Source organism: Bos grunniens, chromosome 22 (assembly GCF_055505025.1).
Source record: "Bos grunniens cultivar Pamir isolate PY7600 chromosome 22, Bosgru_T2T1.0, whole genome shotgun sequence".
Taxonomy (NCBI): Eukaryota; Metazoa; Chordata; class Mammalia; order Artiodactyla; family Bovidae; genus Bos; species Bos grunniens.
In genome coordinates, this window is record NC_141186.1 from 54448050 (window position 1) to 54473449 (window position 25400).

The 25400-nt window shown below is 46.9% G+C and overlaps 2 long non-coding RNA genes and 1 pseudogene across 3 annotated transcripts in view; 2 read left to right on the top strand and 1 right to left on the bottom strand.

The window, feature by feature from the left end:
* LOC147348637 (uncharacterized) overlaps window positions 1-25400 on the bottom strand; it is a 71878-nt gene that overhangs the window by 28223 nt on the left and 18255 nt on the right. The gene's annotated exons all lie outside the window — the stretch shown is intronic.
* On the top strand, window positions 6442-13091 carry LOC147348638 (uncharacterized). Its single transcript, XR_015151805.1, has 2 exons — window positions 6442-7503; window positions 12908-13091. It is a non-coding gene; the product is annotated as an uncharacterized LOC147348638 (long non-coding RNA).
* LOC147348639 (cAMP-regulated phosphoprotein 19 pseudogene) lies at window positions 19853-20772 on the top strand (annotated as a pseudogene). Its single transcript, XR_015151793.1, has one exon. The product of XR_015151793.1 is annotated as a cAMP-regulated phosphoprotein 19 pseudogene (transcript).

The following is a 25400-nucleotide window of genomic DNA, read 5'->3' on the forward strand; positions in this document are numbered from 1 at the left end:
ATAACAGAGGCAGAAGATAGGATTAGTGAATTAGAAGATAGAATGGTAGAAATAAATGAATCAGAGAGGATAAAAGAAAAACGAATTAAAAGAAATGAGGACAATCTCAGAGACCTCCAGGACAATATTAAACGCTACAACATTCGAATCATAGGGGTTCCAGAAGAAGAAGACAAAAAGAAAGACCATGAGAAAATACTTGAGGAGATAATAGTTGAAAACTTCCCTAAAATGGGGAAGGAAATAATCACCCAAGTCCAAGAAACCCAGAGAGTCCCAAACAGGATAAACCCAAGGAGAAACACCCCAAGACACATATTAATCAAATTAACAAAGATCAAACACAAAGAACAAATATTAAAAGCAGCAAGGGAAAAACAACAAATAACACACAAGGGAATTCCCATAAGGATAACAGCTGATCTTTCAATAGAAACTCTTCAAGACAGGAGGGAATGGCAAGACATACTTAAAATGATGAAAGAAAATAATCTACAGCCCAGATTATTGTACCCAGCAAGGATCTCATTCAAGTATGAAGGAGAAATCAAAAGCTTTTCAGACAAGCAAAAGCTGAGAGAATTCTGCACCACCAAACCAGCTCTCCAACAAATACTAAAGGATATTCTCTAGACAGGAAACACAAAAATGGTGTATAAACTCGAACCCAAAACAATAAAGTAAATGGCAACGGGATCATACTTATTAGTAATTACCTTAAACGTAAATGGGTTGAATGCCCCAACCAAAAGACAAAGACTGGCTGAATGGATACAAAAACAAGACCCCTACATATGTTGTCTACAAGAGACCCACCTCAAAACAGGGGTCACATACAGACTGAAAGTGAAGGGCTGGAAAAAGATTTTCCATGCAAATTGGGACCAAAAGAAAGCAGGAGTCACAATACTCATATCAGATAAATTAGACTTTAAAACAAAGGCTGTGAAAAGAGACAAAGAAGGTCACTACATAATGATCAAAGGATCAATCCAAGAAGAAGATATAACAATTATAAATATATATCCACCCAACATGGGAGCACCGCAGTATATAAGACAAATCCTAACAAGTATGAAAGGAGAAATTAACAATAACACAATAATAGTGGGAGACTTTAATACCCCACTCACACTTATGGATAGATCAACTAAACAGAAAATTAACAAGGGAAAAAAAAAAAAAAAACATGTATCTATAAAGTTCACTAAAGCAAAGCACAGTAAAATGAGGTATGGCAATAAAAGGCGTTAAATTTATCAAATAAAAAAAAATAAAAAATAAAGTATTTATTATGGATAATACTGAATATAATCAAATGTAAATAGAAGCATGAGAAGAAACCCAAGGAAACCCATGCATCCTTCATTCAGATTCCTTCTCCACTAATCATTAATGACACGACTTTGAACAAATTAACCAAACCCAATGAATTATCTTCATCTGTTGTATGGCAGTAAAATGCTCTCATGTTTTGCTTAATTTGAGACTTAGACAAAAATGAAAATATTACACTAAAAACAACTGGCACACAACCTGGTGCTTAATAAAAGTTGATGGCAGTGCTATTATTGTTCTTATCCAAATAATTAATATAACAATGCTGTAGTTCTTATAATGTGGTTCCCCAGAATGAGAGAATAATGGCAGAGGTTGGGTTGTATTATACATGCTAACCCTTTGCTCCTGTAACTGCAAAAAAAAAGAAAAAAAGAAACTGCGTTTTAACAAGGTTCTCTGGTGACAGACTTTATTTTCTTGGGCTCCAAAATCACTGCAGATGGTGACTACAGCCATGAAATTAAAAGATACTTGCTGCTTGGAAGAAAAGCTATGACCAACCTAGACAGCATATTAAAAAGCAGAGACATTACTTTACTGACAAAGGCCTGTCTAGTCAAAGCTATGGTTTTTCTCACATCACATACAGATATGAGAGTTAAACCATAAAGGAAGCTGAGCACCGAAGAATTGATGCTTTTGAACTGTGGTGTTGGAAAAGTCTCTTGAGAGTCCCTTGGACTGCAAGGAGATTAAACCAGTTAATCCTGAAGGAAATCAATCCTGAATATTCATTGGAAGGACTGATGCTCAAATTGAAGCTCCAGTCCTTTGGCCACCTGATGCAAAGAACTGACTCATTGGAAAAGACTGATGCTGGGAAAGATTGAAGGGAAGAGAAAGGAACGACAGAGGATGAGATGGTTGGATGGCATCACCGACTCGATGGACATGAGTTTGAGCAAGCTCGGGGAGTTGGTGATGGACAGGGAGGCCTGGCATGCTGCAGTCCATGGGGTCACAGAGAGTCAGACATGACTGAGCAACTGAACTGGTGGTTCCAGGAGTATTAAAGTTTGAAGAGCACGATAATAGTTCACACTCCTCCTCCACCAAAAACACACACACACACACACAAAAAAGATATTCTAAGATTTCATTTTTGGGAGGCACATTTAAAGGAAAAAAGAATGGTTAGCTAATCATTGTTAAACTATACACAACATGTTATACTAGATAAAAAGAAAGGAATACTTGTCCAAAGGGCTTATTGTCCCAGCTGGCATAGTTTGAGGGAACAAAAAAAAAAAGAATTTGCCTTCTGGACTTCCTTGGTGGAACAGTGGATAAGAATGTGCCTTCTGGACTTCCCTGATGGGGCAGTGGGTAAGAAAGTGCCTGCCAGTGCAGGGGACATTGGGACATGGATTTGATCCTCGGTCCAAGAAAATCCACATGCTGCAGAGCAGCTAAGCCTATGTGCCACAACTACTGAAGCTAAAGCTTGTGCTCTGAAGCGAGAGAAGCCATTACCATGAGAAACCTACGCACCGCAAACAGAGTAGCCTTCACGCAGCAACGAAGACCCAGGGCAACCAAAAATAACAGAAAGGAAAAAAGAAAAGAAGCTTGAAAAGAATGCACCTTATAACGCAGGAGACTTGGGTTCCATCCCTGGTCGGGGAACTAATACTCCCTATGCCAGGGGGCAACCAAGCCTGGGCACCGAAACTACAGAGCCCACGTGCCAGCAAGCTGTGTGTAAGATCCCGCACACTGCGACCAAGATCTGACACAGCCAAAAATAAATACATATTAAAACAAAACCAAAAGGGCCTTCCTGGTGGCTCAATGGTAAAGAATCCGCCTGCCAGTGCAGGAGACACTGGTTCGATTCCTGACCTGGGAAGATCCCACCTGCCGAGGAGCAACTAAGCCTGTATGACACAAATTTTGAGCCTGTGCTCTAGAGCCCAGAAGCCACAACCACTGAGCCCGAGCACCACAACTAGCAAGTAGCCCCTGGTCTCCACAGCTACAGAAAAGCCTGCACAGCAAAGAAGACCCAGCAGAGCCAAAACTAAATAAATACATAAAACTACTATAAAAACCCAAAACATACAAAAAAGAGATGCACAGCACAAACCCATGGGGTTCGGGAACAAGGTCATCCAACTGCAGGAAAGATCTACATGCCACTCAGAAAGAAGCACCAAGCATATTACTGTACCTAAGTAGAGACTGACCAGATGACCATCTGGCAGGACTGGCCATCATGAGGCATGTAACATCAGACCCACTAGTTCATTAAGCGGGCAGACTGAAGAGCAATCCTTCACATGATGGGAGAGGGACAAGCAGGATCAGATGTAAATTGGGCCGGAAGGGACAACTAAGCTGCCTGACCAGGTGGCACGGACCTTCAAGCCACACGTCACTGCTGCATGGGTGTCTCTCCTTCGGCTCACCCCGCTGGCCCCGTGTGGGGTCCCCATGGCCAGATGACAGACGAGAAGGCCTGAGTTTGGCTGCTGGGTGATTAACTCAGGGTGTGGGTAACAAATGCAGGGGACTGCTGTAGCTCTGACACACACAGACAGGAAGGAAAAGACAGGAGAGTAAGGGAATGTCCCTGATGGGTGGGGCTTTGGGGCAAAGGGCACCCGGTCATCCATCCACCCTGAGTGGAAAGAGAGGGGCTTGAGGCAAGAGTATACACAGATGCATGAGCGGTGATAAAAGACTTAGCAAGTTTTGCAAACAAGTGCATCTGTAGCATTTTCCTAAATTCCACGAGTGATATTTTGTGCTATTTGTTTTTCTCTTTCTGACTCACTTCCCTCTGTGTGGCAGCCTCAGTTCCATCCACATTCCTGCAAGCGGCACTCTTTTGTTCCCTTTTATGGCTGAGTAATATTCCATTGTGCATATGTACCATAGCTTCTTTATCCATCCCTCTGTTGATGGACATTTAGGTTGCTTCTCACAGATGCAGAGAACAAACATGGATACCGAGGAAGGAAGAGGGCGTGGGATGAACTGGGAGGTTGGGACTGACATATATATACTACTATGTATAAAATAGATAACTGGTGAGAACCTACTGTATAGCACAGGGAACTCCATGCTCTGCGGTGACCTAAATGGGAAGGAAATCTAAATAAGAGTAGATATATGTATATATATGGCTGATTCATTTTGCTGTACAGTGGAAACCAACATAGAATTGTAAAGCAACTGCACTCCAATAAAAACTAATTTTTTAAAAAAAGGCTTAGCCAGTTGATCAGAGGCCTGGGAGGGGCAAGACTGGAAGATCAAGAACGAAAAGGCCTGGGGAAGAGGCCTACAGTGGACCAATGGGTGAAGGATTTCTGTGCCATTTGTTAGGGCCCATTGTGAAGATCTGCTCCAGAAGAGGCACTAAACGCCTCAGCGAACAGGATGACTTAGCCGTTAGATGAGCTGCCGACCACTGAGTGTGTGCACTGTGGGCTTGTGAATGAAGTAGTCATGTGGCAGAGATGGGATCAGTGGGCACCCTCTTACCAAAGCTCATCTAGTCCTCATCCCCGCTAGTGTGCTGCCTGCCACCAGCAGACAGCCCTGAGACCCCCACCCTGAAAAGCCCCATCACACTTCCATCTTTTCCCTCCCTTGTACAACAAGGGCTGTACTTAGTGGGCTCCTTGTCATCGGGCATTATCAGCTAATAATTGTCCTCACTGTCCAGAGATTGTACACTCATCGGTAATTACAGAGTGCGAGCTATTTTCTGCAGAGGCCTGTTCAGTGCAGCTCAGTTTATGAAAGGACAGGAAATTGTCTGCCCTCCAGGGGTGGAGAAGTGTCTGGGAAAACACCAACATGGTGGAATTAGGGGTCCTTTCATTCTACCAATAAATAAATTCTACCAAAAAATAAAATGTATTTATTTGATCTATTATTATTATTTGGCTGCACTGGGTCTTCACTGGTGCGCTCGGGCTTTCTCTAGTTGTGGCGAGCGGGAGCTACCACGTCGCGGTGCACAGGCTTCTCACTGCTGTGGCTTCTTTTGTTGCACAGCACGGGCTCTAGGTGAGCAGGTTTTAGTAGTTGCGGTGCAGGAAGGCGGACCCCTTCCAGGGCTCGAAACTGGGTTCTTGTCTAACACTCGGAAATGAATTGTCCGAGGAGACACATGTGCTGACAAACCAAGAGATTTTATTGGGAAAGGGCGCCCGGGTGGAGAGCAGTAGGGTAAGGGAACCCAGGAGAACTGCTCTGTCGCGTGGCTCGCAGTCCTGGGTTGTATGGTGATGGGATTAGTTTCCGGGTGGTCTTTGGCCAGTCATTCTAATTCAGAGTCTTTCCTGGTGGTGCGCGCATTGCTCAGCCAAGATGGGTGCTAGCCAGAGGGATTCTGGGAAGTGGACGGACAAGTGGTGTTTCCTTTTGACCTTTCCCGAACTCTTCCGGTTGGTGATGGCTTATTAGTTCCGTATTCCTTATCAGGATCTCCTGCCATAAAACAACTCATGCAAATGGTTACTATGGTGCCTGGCCAGGGTGGGCGGTTTCAATCAGGGTGCTTCCCCTAACAGTTGTGGTGCGTGCCCCGTGGCACGTGGGCTCTTACTGGATTAGGGATGGAAGCTGTGTCTCCTGCGTTGCAAGGCAGGTCCAGGTATCCGCCGAACCACCAGTGAGGTCTTGAAGCCGTACCTTTTGAGGAGTGTTTGTGATATGACTTAATTTCCCAAAACGCACCTAGCAGGGCCCCAAATGGTTCTACATCCCACTGCAGAGCGGAATTCCTAGATCCTGATCGTCATCTTCCTGGCAGGCAGAGAAGAGCTAATTGCAGTGAGAGCCCCAGTAACTGGTGCCTGGTACACTCCCAGCTGTATTACCCCAGACCTTGGGATAACTCAATGGAAGACAGAATTTCCCTATGTTACTGGGAGGACATGAAGCTTCAAGATGCAACTCCCAGGGTATTCAGCTGTCACCAGATTCTGCCTCATCCCCCACCTGCAGAGCCACTGGCCAGGGCCTGGCTTTGCCAGCAGCGTCCTCTGCCCACCTGCGGTTTGGATGTAAAAACCTATCTGTAGTTTCATCATTTCTGTCTCACATTTAGAAGCCTAGGATTTGAGGCTTGCTTCTTTTCCTTTCAGGAGGTGAATCTTCATTTGAAGCCCATCTGGAAAATGGACCAAATGAAGCTGCTCAGAACTTAACCTCTGCTTCCCCAGTCCCATAGATTTCGAGCTCTGTTTAAAAGAGGTGGTGCATGTCCCTGGGCCTGGTGAGAACACTGGCCTTGGGACTTCCATGATGAAAGGCAGGAGCTTGGATGCAACACAGGTCACTCCAGCCCCACACCTGGGCAGCTAACCCCTCCTGGGGGTGGCTCTGAGCCAGCTGCCCGGGGCTGGGCACATGGAGGGATGCGTGGACAGGGTCTGTCCCCACCAGGCTTGCATCAGCACGTCTTGCCATCACAGTACGAGGGAGGAGGAACTGATGCCAGCACACAGGAGGGAAGACACTGGGACGCTAAGCCCCCTGTGCTCCACTCCAACCTCATGCACCCATTTAACAGATGGTGCTCACTTGAGCCCCATGTCTTGAGCCCCATGTCACCCAACTAAGGCTGAAGGGCAGGAAAATGGGAAGAATACTAAACACGATCTGAAAACAAATACTTGGCAGCCTGAATCTCTGGGGTGGGAGGTCCAGTCTCCTGATGGCCCCCAATCCAGCCCTTCGCACAGAGCTATACTTCCTAGGTCTTCAGAAACCGGTGGGTGGTGGAATGTCAGAATGAAAGAGGCCTGGAATCCTTGTGGTCAGGACTCCTATTCCCACAGGCTTCATATTAAGGCCCATTGTCCGTCTCTTTCTTTCTAGATTCCCCAGCCCCTAGGGGTAGCTTAGCCCTCCACCCTAAGAGAAACCGAGACAGGAGTGAGTCAGGACATTCCTCCCTTGCCGACTCACCCAGACTGCCTGGGATCAGAATCAGCCAACACCCATCGCAAACTCACTGGTTACACCGGCCAGCCTCGAACTGATACCCACCCAGCTGTGCCTCTAAGGGTGGTGCGTGGCTTGCTGTTTCTCGGAGGCCCACACCCTCTCTGCAGCTTTACCCTCTACTTTAACCCTCCTACAGAAGCACAGAAACACATGATCCTGGCCCCTGGGAGGCATCTCCAGTTTCTTAGGAGTCAGGTAAGTCAAGGCTGGTTTGTACTCTGCATATTTCTGGGTACCGCTGTTTACAGTGAGAAACAGACAAGCCTGCTGTTACTGCCAGGAATGAAACCACAGTAACAGTGTAACAAAATCCCTGTGTGTTTACTTGGCAGGGGGCAGGAATCTGTTGTATCAGAAATCCTGACATAGGAGGAATACTGCAACTTACACAGAAATCTTGCTCAGAGCCTCCTAGCAGACAAGAGGAAAAGTGATTGATACTGCTCTTATTATCAAACAAAAAAAAAGTACACCATACCTGCTCAGGGACCCAGACTTTTGGCAAATTTTTCTAACCCAGAGAGGACCTCGGAAAAATAAGCAAGGAGGGAAAGAAAGGAAAGCAAACTTACTCCCAGCCTTGATGCCTTGACTACTAAATGCTAATTAATTATCACCCAGAGAGAGCATGGAATAAGCAGGGGCAGAAGCATTCGTGGAAAGTGTTACAAAATTTACCAAGTTATCTTCCTGGTGCAGTTTCAAAATCTACTGTGAAGCCTGCAAAAATGCACATTTGTGATCCCAATCCTAGACCCATAGAATTGGAATATCTGAAGGGAGGGGCCCAGGAACCTCCATTTCCTTTGTATTCCCCCATGTGACTCTTAAAAGCACACTGAAATTGGATAACTGATTTGGAGTTCCTTATACTTGGAAAGGGGCTTCCCAGGTGACTCAGTGGTAAAGAATATGCCTGCCAATGCAGGAGACATGGGTTCAATCCCTAGGTTGGGAAGATCCTCTGGAGAAGGAAATGGCAACCCACTCCAGTATTCTTGCCTGAGAAATCCCATGGACAGAGGAACCTAGTGGGCTACAGTCCATGGGGTGGTAAAAGTTGGACATGACTTAGCAACTAAACAACAACAACAACAAATACTGGGAAAGTGCATTAAAATTTGGACCAAAGAGTAATTCCTCTTCCCCCACAAGCATAGCTTTGAGCAACAAAAGATGGCCCCACTCCCAGGACCACACCAGCTGAGATGTTTGTCAGCCAAGCTTGCACACTTGAGCTCACCACTCCCAGTCCTGCCCTGCTGGCTGAGAAGTAAATGCCAAGAGGGATTAAACATGAAAGGATTTTATCAGAGGAAATGCATGTGTGACAGGAAATAAGAGAGGGATCAGAAGAGGCTTCAGAGTGAGCCTGACCCCAAGTAGGGTTATCGGAGGTAGCAAATACACAGCTACAATGCCCAGTGTGAATTTCAGATAAACAAATAAATTTTTTAGTATCAGCAAGTCTCATGCAGGAATGCAGGACTGGGGACATGCTTATATAAGAATCGTTTGTTGTTTATCTGAAATTCACATTCACCTGAATGTCCTATAGCTTTTTGGCAGGGGGTGGGGTGGCGGGGTGGTCGGTGTCCTATAGTTTATCCAGCAGCCCTAACTCTGAGGAAAGGAGAAAGGTAGGTTTACTGGCAGCATTCTAAATTGCTGGGCTGTCTAAGGAGGTTCTGCAAAGCCACCGGGGAATCCTTGAGCCAAAGTTATGGGACATCTGAGGCATCTCCCAAAATAGTATTCCTTCTGCACTATTGACAGGTCATGGGAAGTGCCATGGCCTCAACACAAATGAGGGGTGGAATAAGAATCCAAAATCCAGGATCTGGGGCCCTGGGTTGGTTAAGTTCCCTGCAGTGGGAGGTCTTCAAAGCACAGGCTCAGGGCCGCCACATCCCAATACAAAGTCCAGTGTGGCTGAGAGGTCAGCTGCAGCTGCCACCGGACACATGTCTTCCAGACCCAGCTCAACTGCCTTGAAATGAGGTCAAGAAAAACATCTCTGCCCCAGTTCCTCCACCCTCCCTCCCTGCCTCACCCCACAGGTACACTGGAAAGAAAAATGGGTGATGTGGCTAAGTACTTCTTCATCCTCAGATCAAAGGGTGGGTGTGTGCTGAGTGGACCAGGCTTCATTCAGGCTCAGATCTTCTCTGGGGACTGGGACACGCTGCCTCAGCCCCACAGAGACTACCTCCACCCAGCACACCTGGCAGATTTGAACACCCCTTTTCCACAAAGGTGAAATCACGGGTCTGAGAGCATCTCAGGTCCATCTCTGGGAAAGCAGAACCGAGATGCCTGGAGAAGAAGAGGGGAGAAGGGCGGGAAGAACCACAAGTGTTGCAGGTCTGGGGAAGGGTGGGTGCAGCAACTGGTGGCAGAGAGTCCTCTGCCCCTCCTCTGGGGCAGAATGACACAGGGGAGTTCATCAGCCAGGGAGCTGATGGAGGGCAGCACTCTCCAAGCACCCCTGCAAGGTGGGGAGCAGCTCTACAGCACCACCGTGCTTGTAAATCACATCCCTAGGTTCTCTGATATTTCTCCCTCTAAAAGGCAATTCCGGACTTCCCTGAGGGTCCAGGGGATAAGATTCCATGCTTCCAATACAGGGGGCCTGGTTCGACCCCTGGTTGGGCAGCTAGATCCTACATGCCACAACTAAGAGTTTGCATGATGCAACTAAAGATCCCGTGTGCAACATAGACCTGGTGCGGCCAAATAAAAATATATTAAAATTAAATACAGATATAAATAGTAAAATGTTTTAAAATAAATATATTTTTTAAACTATCAACAAAAGGCACTTCTCCTTCAATTAAGTATGGAGGTATTCAGTGAGTTGCTCTCAACAAATAAGATGTGGCAGAAATGATGGTGTGTGATGGTATGTAAGACTGGGACATAAAAGATGTTGTGGCTTCCTCCTTGCTTTCCCTCTTGACCTGCTTGCTCTGGGCGAAGCCCGCTGCTGTGTCAGTGTATACACCAGCAGCCCTGTGCAAAGCCAAGTAGTAAGGAAGCCCTCCAGCCCTTATGCAAAGCCCAGTGGTATGCGAGCCCTCCAGCCCCGCTTGAGCATTCAGATGACTGCAGCCCCAGCCAAAAGCTGGAGTACAACCTCACCAGAGACTCTGAGTCAGAGCCACCCACAGAAAGCGGCTGCCAGATTCCTGACCCACAGAAACGCTGAGATAATAAAGGTTTGTTGTTTCTCTCTTTTAAAGCAACATGACTTTATTTGGCTGCCTCGGGTCTTGGTTGTGGCACGTAGGATCTTCAATCTTCACTGTGGCACGTGGGATCTAATTCTAGTTCCTGACCAGGGGCAGAATCTGGGCCCCCTGCACTGGGAGCGGGGAATCTTAGCCACTGGACCACTAGGGAAGTCCCGTGTTTGTTGTTCTAAGCCACGAAGTTTTGGGGCGATTTATTATGAAGCATTAGGTAACAAATATAAGGACTGCAGCTGCAAGTTCGAATGGCCACTCTGCGCCCTTGGACAGATTCCCACACCCCAGAGAGAACACCGACCTGGAGTCAGAGGTGGCCAGCCGGGGTGCCCTAAGGGCCGGCAAGGGGCCTTCCCAGCCTTAGGGAAAGGAGCACAATCACATTTCCTTCCAAACGCCTTCTATCTGACACCAGCCACAGGCTTTCAGACTTAAAAGTCAACCTGTTGTCAGCTTTGTTCTCTGGCAAGGGTCCTGGTCCCGCAGGCTGGCTTGGGAAAGCCCTTAGAGCACAAGTGAAGACATTCAAGGTCATGCAGATCTCCTCCAATCTCTTCACCAGCTCTGTACATCCCTCCCCTAGCTTCTGCATGCCCTGTTCCTGGGGGCTGGCCCCTGGCTCTAAGAAGATGACACTGCGGCCACCTCGTCCTTACAGAGAGCTGGGAGCTCCCTCTGGCTCCCTGGCAGCCTGTGACCAAGAACTCCCTAGTGGGAGGACAGACACCAGCTCCTTTGCCTCGAAGTGAGGACAAGCCCAGGGCTCCCTGATGTCTAGGATCAGGCCGAGACTGCGCTCCCCCTGAACTCTCCCCCTTGGGGGGAGGGATGGTGATGTTGGGGAGGTGGCTCCTTCCCATCCCTCTCCTGCTTTCCCCACTGCCTGACCAGGTTCTCCTGAGAACACTCCCTTCAGAAACTGCTGGCATCAGGTCCTTGACCAGGTTCTGGAAGACTCTGTCCTGAGACTGTGAAAACACAGGACCTTCCAAGAGTCATGCAAGAGTTACCATCATTAGACACACACTTAGGAGTTGGGCTCTGCCCTCCATCTTCAGAGCCAGAGGTCAAGAGGAGTATTTGGGGTGCCAAATCACATCTGGAGAAATTGGGCATTCGAAAGACTAAGAGACTGGCCCAAGGTTCACAGCAAAGAAAAGTACTAGGACTCAGGTCTGTTCCTCTAAAGCCATGCTCCTGGTTGGACCTCGCTGCCTCCCCTACCTGGGCTGCTTAGAGTGTTTCTACATGTTTGTCTTTTTAACCCACAAACCCAGACCCACTTATCCAATTTCCACTAAGACCACACACGCTCCAAAGAATATGCACTCCTCAGGGCTTGCTCGTGAATGGCAGCGCCAGGATTCCAAACCAGATTCCAAACCAGGATTCCACACAGAGTAGTGGAGGCAAGGCTGTAGTCAAGTCCGGTGCTACGATGTGGCTGGCTGTGACCATGGGTGGTTGAACACTGTGCCCCAAAGGCCCTGGCAAGGCAGAGAACCACACTTTCAAAGGAAGCCACAAGTCCCAGTTTCAGACACCCAAAGGAAAGTCTCTCCATTCGGGGCACTGGAGGTGACTTGAGGGGATGAGCTGAGACTTCTCAATGTCACCCTGCCTTCCCCAGAGCATCTTGGTCCACCCTATTCTCATCCTCATGACCTCTCTCCCAGTGACCCTGAACACAGAGCTGCTCCACCCCTCTGGGCCTTGGCTTGGGCTGGTCCCCTTACCTACAGCGCCCTCGTCATGCAGGCTTCACTCTGTAAACAATCTTAAACCATCTATTGTTGCATGCTAGTGTGGCACAGCAGTGAAGCACTTGGGATCAGGTTCTGAGAGCCTCTGGTCTGGGCTCTGCTCCAGGTTCGGCTCTGCTGTGGAACAAACATGTGAATGGGAGTGAGTTACCTTCTCTACAGCTCTCGTCATTAAGTTCTGGGTAGATGGCCTATAGACAGGGCCCTTGAGAGGCAGAGTGGACTCCTAAAGTTTAACTTTAGTTGCTATGGCCTGACTCACTGTACCTCACCTAGAGTGGCAGAAGGTGCTTTGGGAGACAGAGGGAATACACAGTGTTGGCATTAATCACTCAGACTGCCTCCAGTTGACAGCCTCTTCACCGACAGTGTGGGGTTCAAACCCCAGTCCCTCCCTTTCCAGGTGAGGAACTTTGGGAAAAGCTCTGATTTACTTTTCAGGGCTGCTGGAAGGACAGATAAGTGTTTTGGACAGTACAAAACAATTGTCACACAAATGGGAGATATTGGTGCCAAAAAGGGGCTTCCTGGAGATTAAACAGGGGCAAAAGTATGGCTTTCTAATGGTGACATCTCACTCATATGCAGGACAGAGGAAGAGCTGCCTTTAGAAGCAGATGACCTACAAGTTCTGGGGGATCCAGCTTTGACAGTCTCACATAAAGCCATTCTGGGCCCAGCCAAGGAGCCATCACCCCTAAAGACAAAGAACCCTGTAGAAGTTGGGCATTCAGAATGGAGAGTTCTCAATAAAATAAAGCTTTCGTTTGGACTTCTCTGGTCATCCAGTGGTTAAGATCTACATTTCCACTGCACGGGGCAAGGGTTTGCTTCCTAGTTGGGGAACTAAGATCTCACATGCTGCAGGCTGCAGGAAAAATAAAAATAAAGCTTTCATTCAAGAAAAGCTGAGTGTGGAACTAAGCCAGACACTTACATGTTTTGTAGAGGCTCATTTACACTTATGACAACTTTGCAAAGAAGATGCCATTGTGCCCACTTTATAGGTGAGGAAAGTAAAGCTCAGAGGTGTGGCTACCTGCCCAAAGGTTCACAGTCCATTACCGGAGGGGCCAGGATTGCAACCCAGAGGAGCTGGTTCCAAAGTGGAAATAACTGTCACCCATTGCATGTCACAGTCTTCCTCTCTAACATTATCTTATTTGACCTTAATGTCAGCATCTGAGATAAATGTCCCTGGCCCAGGTCCAGCTCATGGTGGTGCATCCATGGAGCCAACTGGTGGTCATATCTCTAGTTCTCAGATGTGTAATGTACTGAGTGGATACACTTGGGAGTAAAAACCACGCCTCAGGTTCCTGGACTGTGGGGTGGGAGCCAGGATAGTGGAAAAGGGGAAGGTTCAAAGCTGCCCCCAGCCATGTCACATCCTTAGGAGAATGGTGGAGACTAGTGCTTTCTCAGTGTCCTAAAAGATACAAGGATTGCAGCCCCCTATCTAAGCCACAGGGTACTGGAAGATGGAAGTGAATTGTCTCAAACTTAACCATGCAACTAAGCCCAAGTGCTGCAACTGCTGAGCCTGTGCGCCACAATTCCTGAAGCCTGGGCATCCTAGAACCTGTGCCCTGCAACAAGATAGGCCACTGCAGTGAGAAGCCTGCACACCGCCACAGAGATTAGCTCCCGCTCACTGCAACTAGAGAAAGCCCGCGGGCAGCAATGAAGACCCACACAACCAAAAATAAAGAAACAAATGTTTAAAAACATATACAGCGAAAAAAAAAAAAAAAAAGCCAGATGGTAGCCCCAACAGCTGTTACCAAATGCAGTATCCTTGCTAGAGCAGATTAACAAGACATAGTATGCAGCTATTGGTCTGGCAAATGCATTTTATATTGGATAGTTCAGATGGGAAAGAATCTGTCTACAATGTAGGAGACCTGGGTTCGATCCCTGGGTCAGGAAGATCCCTTGGAGAAGAAAATGGCAATCCACTCCAGTATTCTTGCCTGGAGAATCCCATGAAGAGAGGAGCCTGGCGGGCTACAGTCCATGGGATCACAAAGAGTCAGACATGGCTGGGACTAACACAAGAAGAACCATCCTTCTCAGAAGAGGGGATCAGAGAAAATTCACTTTCTCTGGGGATGAACAGCAGTACACACTGATGAGCCTGCCAAGGGCTAGGTCACCTCTCCTGTCCTCTGTCATCACATAACATCCAAAGGGATCTGTCTCACCTGTGCCCCAGAGCACTGCAGGTCCGCTGCATTTTGAGATCATGTCATCAGAATAGAGGATCGAGAGGTGACAGGTATGTGAGAGATGTTAGTAAGACACACACACTCAAGAAGGTGAGGGATAAATCCTAGGCGGACTCAGGTACCTACCAGACAGAGCAAGCGTTTACGGGTGTGGGGACACACCAGAACATGCCCTTTGACATAAAGAACACACTGGAAAATTAATGAAGAGGGTGCCTGAGAGGACGGGGTAACATCCTGCAAGAGGCAGTGTATACCCTGGTGCCCTAAGTCAGTGGGCATTGCATGGGGCTATGTCTCCATTAGAGGGGTTACACAGTCTGGAAACCAAGAGCAGGGAGCAGAGTGGTTCCAGTCACTGTCACTTCTGGGAACCCAGATGGAAAGTTCATGTCGCCAGGAAAGTTTAGAAATTCTAGTAACCAGAGGAGAAACACTTGCACTGGTGAGAGCAAGGATTCCACCAGACCCCAGGCTGTCCAGTCACTTTGGGCTCCTCATGCCAAGACACTGGCAGGGAAGGACAGGAGTCCCTCCCTGACTGGGTAATAGACTCTGGTCATCAGGAGACAGTCTAGCTGCTGATCCACAGTAGGGGCAAGAAAGAAGAGGTTTGGCACCTAAGTGGTTCACTGGGACAGCTCTCAGTTCTCTCGTCCCCAGTTTCAACAGGAAATGAAGAAATGCATGGACCAAGAAGGGCCTGGTAATAAGCAGTACAGACCTCTCAAGGATGAGGGTCTCACTTACCACCACCCCCATCCAAGCCACCTAACCAGTGGGGGTGCCAGCTCAGGGCACAGGGGCACAAGGAGGTAGTGCAGGAAGGGGTGGGGATGTCAGTTATACCCTCGAGACCAGCTGCAGGGAGGAGGGAGCTGAATTCTAGACCTCCAAGCTTCCCCCACAAGAGTGCCCAAGAAAAGAGGCCCAGTGGGGACTGGAGGAGCTGCTTCCCAAAACTTATCATATAAAACTGGTGAATCTGGGCTTCCCTGTTCAGCGGTAAAGAATCCACCTGCTAATGCAAGAGACATGGGTTTGAGGATCCCACATGCTGTGGGCCAACTAAGCCCATGTGTTACAACTACTGAGCCTGTGCACCACAGCTGCGGCAGTCTGCATGCCTAGAACCCCTGCTCCACAACAGGAGAAGCCCTCGCACCGCAACTAGAGAGAAGCCTGCATAGCATCAAGGACCACGCACAGCCATTTGTAGATAAAATTATTAAAACACACATACACACACAAAGGATCGCATGTGAATCCGTTCCAATGAGGTCGATGAACCTAGAGTCTATTGTACCAAGTGAAGTAAGTCAGAAAGACAAAAATCGTATATTAACGCATATATGTGGAACCTAGAAAGATGGTATCAATGATCCTACATGCAGGGCAGCAAAGGAGACACAGACATAAAGAACAGACTTTTGGACCCAGTGGGAGGAGAGGGTGGGGTGATTTGAGAGAATAGCATTGAAACATATACATTGCTGCTGCTGCTTAGTCACTTCAGTTGTGTCCAACCCTTTGTGACCCCATGGACCATGGCCCGCCAGGCCCCTCTGTCCATGGGATTCTCCAGGCAAGAATACTGGAGTGGGTTACCATTTCCTTCCCCAATGATAAAGTAAGAAGTGAGTGAAGTGAAGTCGCTCAGTTGTGTCTGACTCTTTGCGACCCCATGGACCGCAGCCCACCAGGCTCCTCCATCCATGGGATTTTCCAGGCAAGAGGACTGGAGTGGGGTGCCATTGCCTTCTCCAACATATCCATTACCACATGTAAAACAGATAGCCAGTGGGAGTTTTATGTATGACACAGGGAACCTAATGCCAGCGCTCTGTGACAATCTGAGGGATGGGGTGGGGAGGAAGGCAGGGTTGAGGGGAGGGGTCAGGAGGGAGGGGTCACATGTATGCCTATGGCTCATTCACAGATGTGGCCGTTGACACAAATTTTAATTTATGGCAAAAACCATCACAATGTTGTAAAGTAATTATCCTTCAGTTAATAAATAATTAAAAACCAAACAAAACCAGTGAATCTGAGTAGTGTGAGGGATGGTGGACATTGAATGAACCGCTCAGATATCTCCTTCCTCCAGGAACGGAGACTTGCTCCCCCGCCTGCTGGTGGCTCACACTGAGTCTCTCTGGGACCCACCTTCTGCTGCAGTGACGCCCTTATCCAAGGCTGAGATGTGTTCAGAAGGGCTGCCTGCATCTAGAGCCTGGTCACGGTGACCAAGCAGCCTCGTGCCCATACAGGTCCACTTGGAACCAGAGCTCTGCACCAGCTGGACCAAAAGGTGAAAGCTAGTTGCACAGTCGTGTCCAACTCTGCAATCTCATGGACTGTAGCCTGCCCAGCTCCTCTGTCCATGGAATTCTCCAGGCAAGAGTTCTGGAGTGAGTTGCCATTTCCTTCTCCATTTCCTTAACTGCACTGAGGCCTTTGTCAAGACTGAATCACGTTCAACCTTGCCCTCCGGTCAAGCCTGCTGTCTTCATCCCCTAGAGGTCTTGACCCTAAGAGCTCTCTCTTGTGAGCCTGGATTTTGTAGATAAAACGATGCCAATCTGTTTCCCCCGAGGGGCTAACTTGAGACAGGGATCCTCATTCAGCCAGGCTCTGCTGAAGGCTTCCGAGTATGAATCTCACCCCAAGCTCAGGGTAGCAAGAAGTAGGATTTTATTTTTCTACAACTTAACCCAACTTCCACAGAAGTCCCATTCTGCTGAGTTCTGGATGCTTCCCCCGCTGTGAGGTCCAAGTTCAGGGTCTCACACTGTGCCCAGATCCTTTCTGGACGACCCTCCGGAAGTTCCATCCCCAACACCCACCTCAACTCTGTCCTTTCCAGCCTCCTCCCCGATCCCACCTCCAAACCTTTCTCCCAGATCCAAATGTTTTCCCCCAAAAGTTGTGAATAGAGGTGGGGCAAATGCAGCTCATGGAATTAGCCTACGTTCTAAATTCTTAAACATAAATAATTACAAATTAAGAAATCCCACATAAAAATCCATTTTTTTTTCCTGCTTCTAAGGAAAAAAATCAGATGATCTATCCTTCAGTTCCCCTGGTAACAGCTTGCTGAGGCAAGAAGGAGCTGCTGCCCCTTTTGGTAGACCAGATGGCTGGGGTCCCTCCTACAGTCTAGATGGCCTCCAGCCTGCTTCTCTCAGCCATTTTTCCCACCTGGTATCAAAGCTTAGCCCTTGCTGTTTTGGGGCTTCCTTAAGGACTCAGGATTGCAGTTTTGGGAATTAGGCCTGATTTTCACTTCTGTTGCTCAGGCAGTGGTGGGGGAAGGAGTTGGTGGTGGTGAGAGAGAAATGCCAAGAAAGTTCCTTGAGGTGGCTTGTGAAAGCTGGCATAGTTCAAAAGTAGAAAGAAGAGAGGGCATCCCAGCAGGTGAACCCACCTGAGCAGAGGCTGTCTGCAACCCCCCAGGACAGATGAGGGGGCCTGTCTGATGAAAGCATGGGGTGGAGTTTATGGAGCAGCGGGGGAAAGGCTGGGTGGGAAAATGGGCCAGACGACAGGCAGCAGCCTTGACCACCCAGATGCCAAGCTTGTGGGCAGCTGGAGGCAAAAAAAACCCATACTTCTCCAAGTGTCCTGCATTTCTGAACAACACAAAAGGGAAGCAAGTGGGTTCACCCCAAACTGCCCTCTGCACCCAGGCCTGCAGCAACCTGAAAGGAATCCGGCTCTCCCAACAAGTCTGGCTAATGTTTAGTTCAAGGCTCTGTGTCAGGCCCAAGGAGGAGGGGGTACAAGGAAAGACCAAGAGCAGAGGTTGGAAAACATACATGCATGTTCTTGGACATTTCCTCACATCGATGGTGAATTCTAACTCCCCTTTCCTTGTGTTTGGGTCCCTTTAGTTACAAGGTTCTAATCAGTAAAATGGGCTTCCTAGGTACCACTAGTGACAAAGAATCCCCCTGCCAACGCAGGAGATTTAAGAGACACAGGTTTGATCCCTGGGTTGGGAAGATCCGCTGGAGAAGGGAATGGCAACCCACTCCAGTATTCTTGCCTGGAGAATCCCATGGACAGAGGAGCCTGGCGGGCTACAGTCCATGGGATCACAAACAGTCTGACACGACTGAAGTGACTTAGCACACACAATCAGTCAAGTACTGATGTGGATGACTGATGTGTGACTTCTGAGGCCAGGTCATAAAAGGAATACAGCTTCCTCCTTCCTCTCTCTCTATCCCTGCCACCTGGCTGTAAGGAGGCCCAGGCCATACAGAAAGAGGCCACCCATGAGCCAACAGTCCCGCCAAAAGTCAGTATCAACAGCCAGCGTGTGAGTGAGGGTCCTTCAGACAATTCCTCTCCTGCCCTAGCCTCTCACTGCCCCAGCTGTCACCATAAAGTTAAGCAAAATAGAGGCAGTTTTGCTGTTTTAGCTTCCAAGTATCAGAATGGTTTGCTGTGTGGTAATAGGTTAAGTGGCCCGAATACACAGACCCTGTCCCCGGATGATAGATAAAGCCACTTCTGGATAACTCACAGCCGAGCACAATGTCTGGAACATCCTAAGTGCTCCTTAGCTGCCAGGGCTGGTGGAGGGTTCTGAATAGGACAGAGGAAGCCTCTTGCCTATGACAGCACTCCTTATCTCTTAGTATCCATCTCATTCCCCACCTGCACTCCTGCAGGGACCAGTAATTCCTTTCACCTACTCAGAGCTTCAACAACCCTGGAGTAAATGACTCAGACTTCAGCAGCCCCTCACCGATGAACACTTCCCGCTTGTCCTCCTGCTAACATTGGGGCTGGGTCTCCACCCGCCTTCCCTGTGAGATGGTGGCTTAGCAGGAACCGACTTCCCAGATGAACAGCTACTAATACTTCCTGTGTTTTTTAAGTTATAAAGGCAAGACAGCTACATTACAGAAAATGTTAGAAAAGCAAGAAAAAAATCACTCGCAACTTCAACATCCTGCCCTGCCAGCTCATTCTTCTCATCTTTGTGTTTTTCCCCCAAATCTACACCTTAAAAAAAAAAAAGAAAGAAAGAAACCTGTTAAGAGTCACGTTTTCCATTTAATTTTGAATGTCGCAGCACATGCTTTTGTCATAATTATCTTTTTCTTAATGAACACAAAGCAGCATTGAGTAATTGAACCACATTTTCTGTAATTGTTACTCCGCTGTCTGGCATTTAGGTGGTTTCCAGCTTTCCTCTGCTGTAAACTTCTTCCTGCCTAGAGATCTGCCCACAGGCAGAACTGCTTTCTCAGGACAAAGTCCTGGGAGAGAAATAACTGGGACGGAAGGTATGGGTATTTTATGGTTCTGGATATGCATCCTTTGTCAACTGATCACAGTGACTTTAAAAAATTTGAAATTGTGGGAGAAGCGGAGTAAGAGGGAGAAGTATGTCTGCGGAAGTCCCCGAGGCAGCCTCCGCGGAGGAGCAGAAGGAAATGGAAGATAAAGTGACTAATCCAGAGAAAGCTAAGGAAGCAAAATTAAAAGCAAGGTATCCTCATCTGGGACAAAAGCCTGGAGGTTCCGATTTTTTAAGGAAACGATTGCAGAAAGGGCAAAAGTATTTTGATTCTTGGGATTACAACATGGCTAAAGCAAAAATGAAGAACAAGCAACTTCCTACTGCAACCCTGGATAAGACAGAGGTCACTGGTGACCACATTCCCACTCCACAGGACCTTCCTCAATGGAAACCATCTCTTGTTGCTAGCAAACTGGCTGGCTGATTAAAAAGAGCTGAACTGCATGAATCTTCTAATTCCCATTATTTCTCAATATGTTACTCCTCTGCTTTTTATTTCCTTTTACTCCCTATGTCATTTGAGAGTGATGGCTTTGCAGGTAGCGGTAGTGTGTGCTGCTATTTTAAGGGAATATACATGTGTAGAGTTTTTGATTAGTTTAACAGTGCACTGATGAAAAGAACATGTTAGAGCAACATAAAGTAATCTACTTGAAAATAATTGTATATATTACCTAACTCCTAGTGTAGGGCTGGATCCAACAAGTAACTAACAAGTTTTGCAGTTTTAATGTTGGCTTTCTTTAATTCATCTTAATTATAGCTTTGTATGTTACTCTTATTTAATATAACCTCTACTGTTGGTTTCTTCTGGATTTTCCTTTTGGGTTTTGTAAACAGAAGTTTAAGACCACAAGTTAGAAGAGAGGTCACATATTTCAAACACAAATAAATGGGGCTCCAAAAGATTTGTATCCTGTGCTTGAACGTGAATGGCCTTAAATCTGTTTCAGCTTTAACAATAGAATTTTACTTGGGCAATATTTGCCCATTCTGGTGTAACTTACATGACTCTATTGCTTAACAGCTGCTGTTGAAGCTAGTATTCTTATTCAGTTCTATAGTGTTCAGAATACCTTTTGTCATTGAAGATGTGAATGAAGTGTGCATGTGCATCGACTGTTGAATTCACTTTTGTGCCATTTTTGTAAATACAATAGTTTTGCACAACCTCAAAAAATTTTTTTGAAATTGTGATTGTAATAGCTGCTATTGTTGTTATTATGAACATATTAGTTGACTGATGTAGAAAATATGGAGGGAAGTAAATCAAAACCACCCATATTTTACCCAGCTAAGGACAATCATTCGGAGAAGGCAATGGCAAGCCACTCCAGTACTCTTGCCTAGAAAATCCCATGGATGGAGGAGCCTGGTAGGCTGCAGTCCATGGGGTCGCTACGAGTCAGATGTGACTAGCGGCTTCACTTTCACTTTTCACTTTCACACAGTGGAGAAGGAAATGGCAACCCACTCCAGTGTTCTTGCCTGGAGAATTCCAGGGACGGCAGAGCCTGGTGGGCTGTCGTCTATGGGGTCACACAGAGTCGGACACGACTGAAGCAACTTAGCAAGGACAATCATTATCAGTAACATATTGGTATATTCCTTTCCTGTATTTATTTTTCTTTATGTAACCTTATGGGTTTTTTTGGTTTGTTTCAGTGCATGTGTGAATTAACATAATTCTGATGATACTCTAAATAAATTGGAGATGACAGTTTTCCTTGAGCATTACAACTAAGCATTTTCCAGTTTATTGCTCACTCTTCATAAGTTATCAAGTTTAAGAAATGCATCATTTCCCACAAGGTAGATGGATCCTCATTTACTTGCCCATTATCCTATTTGGGGACACTTTAACTGGTATCAAATTTTTGCTTTTAAAAACATTTTTCTTGAATAAATTTGCAAATTATGATCTAAAAAGCAATTTGTAAGTTAGGAAAATTGAAAATTATGGATACTCATGATAGAAGACTTGACTAATTGGTCTTAATTGTGGAACAGATTAATTTAAAAATGCTTTTCTAGACTCATGATTGGAATTTAAATAACCAAGGGTGTTTTGGAGTTTTCTTTCATTTTTAACTTAAAAAAATTTTATTTTTATTTATTTGTCTGTGCTGGTTCTTAGTTGCAACACACAAGACCTTTAGTAGTGGCATGCATGACCTAGTTCCCCAACCAGGAATTGAACCCAGGCCCCATGCATTGGGAGTTTGGAGTCTTAGCCAGTGGACCTCCAGGGAAGTTCTTGTTTTGTTCCATCCATTGGAACCTCAGACACTTGGTTTTCCAATGGCTTTGCCTCTTGCTGTGTGACCCTGGGCAAGTTACACAGCCCCTTGGGACTGGATAAAATGAGCAAGCTAGATGATATTGGCCCTGGTGCCCAGGGTGCAGCCTGGTTCCTTGTCCTGAGCCTACACCTTTGTAAATGGTGCCTTCATTAAGGCTCGTCAGTCACCAGGTTTCAGTTGTCACCTGCTTCCTTCCTCCCCGAGTCACAGGGCAACCTGGGGGCATGCACTGTACAGTCTGCAGGCTCCAGGGTGGCTGGCAGCAGTGCCTTAGAACTGAAGTGTGTTTGATTAACCATCAAAAATGACTGATGTTGCTTCCTATGTACAGACACTCTGAAATAATCAAAACTCTTGTTAGGATGAAGGGGAAAAAATCTTTAGGGGTAGAACAAGATGATAATATGTTATTATTTGTATAAAAATAAAATAGAGAGCCAGACACTCGTATGAAAAATATAGAAAGAGCTGGGGACACAGAGGGCAGCAAAGGGCCTCACAGTGACCAGTGGCAATCACAAAAAGTGTGGATGCTTGCTTACCAGATAATCACTTTACTTTACACACAGGTAAAAGTTTGCTCATTGAAGAGGCCACCTGGTGAATGACACAGACACGGCTGGATGAAGTGGAACTAGTTTTCCCAAATGCTTCCTGGGCCCCTGGGCTAACCTGTATCTGAGACCTTACCTCCTTACCTCTTCACGCCTGACCCCTGCTCAGCCTCACCAACAGACCAGCAAGGACTGAACCATCAGAAACTACAGCTAAAAAGAGAGATGGACAGAGAGAAGTAGGGATACAGAGAGAAGGGAGTGAGAAAAAGAAAGAAAAGTGGCCATCGTCTGAACAACCAGAAAGAACTTGGCAAAGTTTTGATGATGTTCCATTTACAATGAGCCTTTGCATATGATATTCTTTAAAGCAGCCTGCCTTCCGGATATCTTTCTGTCTCTTAGCAACTCAGAATGGCAAGGCACTATGCCTGCATGGGATAACACCTGGGATCCCAGTTGGCCCAGGCTCCAGTGCCAGCCCCATCCCTCCAGCACAGCAACCGGTGGCCAGCCACCAGTCCCCAGGAGCACTGGGCACCTGAGCCCCTGAGAGAGCTCACTCCCTGAAATGAGCCACTTCAACAACCGGACAAGGCTTTGGAGTAAAGGTCTGGGATGGAAGATAAGAAGGAGCAGAGTCAACATTTCCAGATGTCTTTTTCCTATCTGTTGGGATTAATCTTCAGTGACAGAGCAATTAAACTGCACAGAACACGTGGGGAATGGATATGAAGCAGGTGTTCTGAATAATACGGGGAGGCAGAGGGGACTTCGGGGACTGCATGGAGTGCCCAGAGTCTCACCCGAGGCAGGGCGCAGAGGGCACCCTAGAAGACAACCAGTCTCCTGGAACTTGAACACCACTCACTGCTTTTGAATCTTCTGGCTGGTACTTTGTCAGCCTTCCCTTTTCAAGAGGCTGGTTGGAAGAGACTTGCTTTCTTGCTCTCTCTCCACTTTTCAGCTGGAGTCAGGAACTCTAAGCAGCAGGCCAAGGTTGGTTTGATCACAGAAAAGTTCTCTTCTGTCTTCCTCCCTACTGCCTCCTGCCACCATAAGGACCTGAGCTAGTCACCGTCTCCAAGTCTTTTTTTTCATATTTATTTATTTATTTTTGGCTGTGTTGGGTCCTAATCACGATGCAGTAGTTGTGGTGCACACGCTAAGTTGCCCCCAAGGCATGTGGGATCCTAGTTCCCCAACCAGAGATCAAACCCGTGTTCCCTGCGTTAGAAAGCAGATGCTTGGATCATCAGGGAAGTCCCTCCAAGTCTTTTTTACCCCTGAAAAATGACTCAGGAACCAGAGATTAAAATGTTGTCTTTGTAGTAACAACCGATGCTTTAGAGTACCTTGCCAAGTGCCAGGTCCCAGGTTCAGTGCTTTATGGGTAACACCCCATCTGATACTCACGACCCAATCAGTTCAGTCGCTCAGTCATGTCTGACTCTTTGTGAACCCATGAACCACAGCACTTCAGGCCTCCTTGTCCATCACCAACTCCTGGAGTCCGCCCAAACCCATGTCCATTGAGTCCATGATGCTATCCAACCATCTCATCCTCTGTCATCCCCTTCTTCTCCTGCCCTCAATCTTTCCCAGCATCAGGGTCTTTTCAAATGCGTCAGCTTTTCACATCAGGTGGCCAAAGCGCTGGAGTTTCAGCTTCAACATCAGTCCTTCCAATGAACACCCAGGACCAATCTCCTTTAGGATGGACTGGTTGGATCTCATGTAGTCCAAGAGAGTCTCAAGAGTCTTCTCCAACACCACAATTCAAAAGCATCAACTCTTCGGTGCTCAGCTTTCTTTATAGTCCAACTCTCACATCCATACATGGCTACTGGAAAAACCATAGCCTTGACTAGACGGACCTTTGTTGGCAAAGTAATGTCTCTGCTTTTGAATATGCTATCTAGGTTGGTCATAACTTTCCTTCCAAGGAGTAAATGTCTTTTAATTTCATGGCTGCAATCATCATCTGCAGTGATTTTGGAGCCCAGAAAAATAAAGTCAGCCACTGTTTCCACTGTTTACCCATCTACTTGCCATGAAGTGATGGGACCAGATGCCATGATCTTCGTTTTCTGAATGTTGAGCTTTAAGCCAACTTTTTCACTCTCCTCTTTCACTTTCATCAAGAGGCTTTTGAGTTCCTCTTCACTTTCTGCCATAAGGGTGGTGGTCTTCTGCATATCTGAGGTTATTGAGATTTCTCCCGGCAATCTTGATTCCAGCTTGTGCTTCCTCCAGCCCAGCATTTCTCATGATGTACTCTGCATTTAAGTTAAATAAGCAGGGTGACAATATACAGCCTTGACGTACTCCTTTTCCTATTTGGAACCAGTCTGTTGTTCCATGTCCAGTTCTAACTGTTGCTTCCTGATCTGCATACAGGTTTCTCAAGAGGCAGGTCAGGTGGTCTGGTATTCCCATCTCTTTCAGAATTTTCCACAGTTTATTGTGATCCACACAGTCAAAGGCTTTGGCATTGTCAATAAAGCAGAAGTAGATGTTTTTCTGGAACTCTCTTGCTTTTTCTGTGATCCAGCGGATGTTGGCAATTTGATTTCTGGTTCCTCTGCCTTTTCTAAAACCAGCTTGAACATCTGGAAGTTCATGGTTCAGGTCTTGCTGAAGCCTGGCTTGGAGAATTTTGAGCATTACTTTACTAGC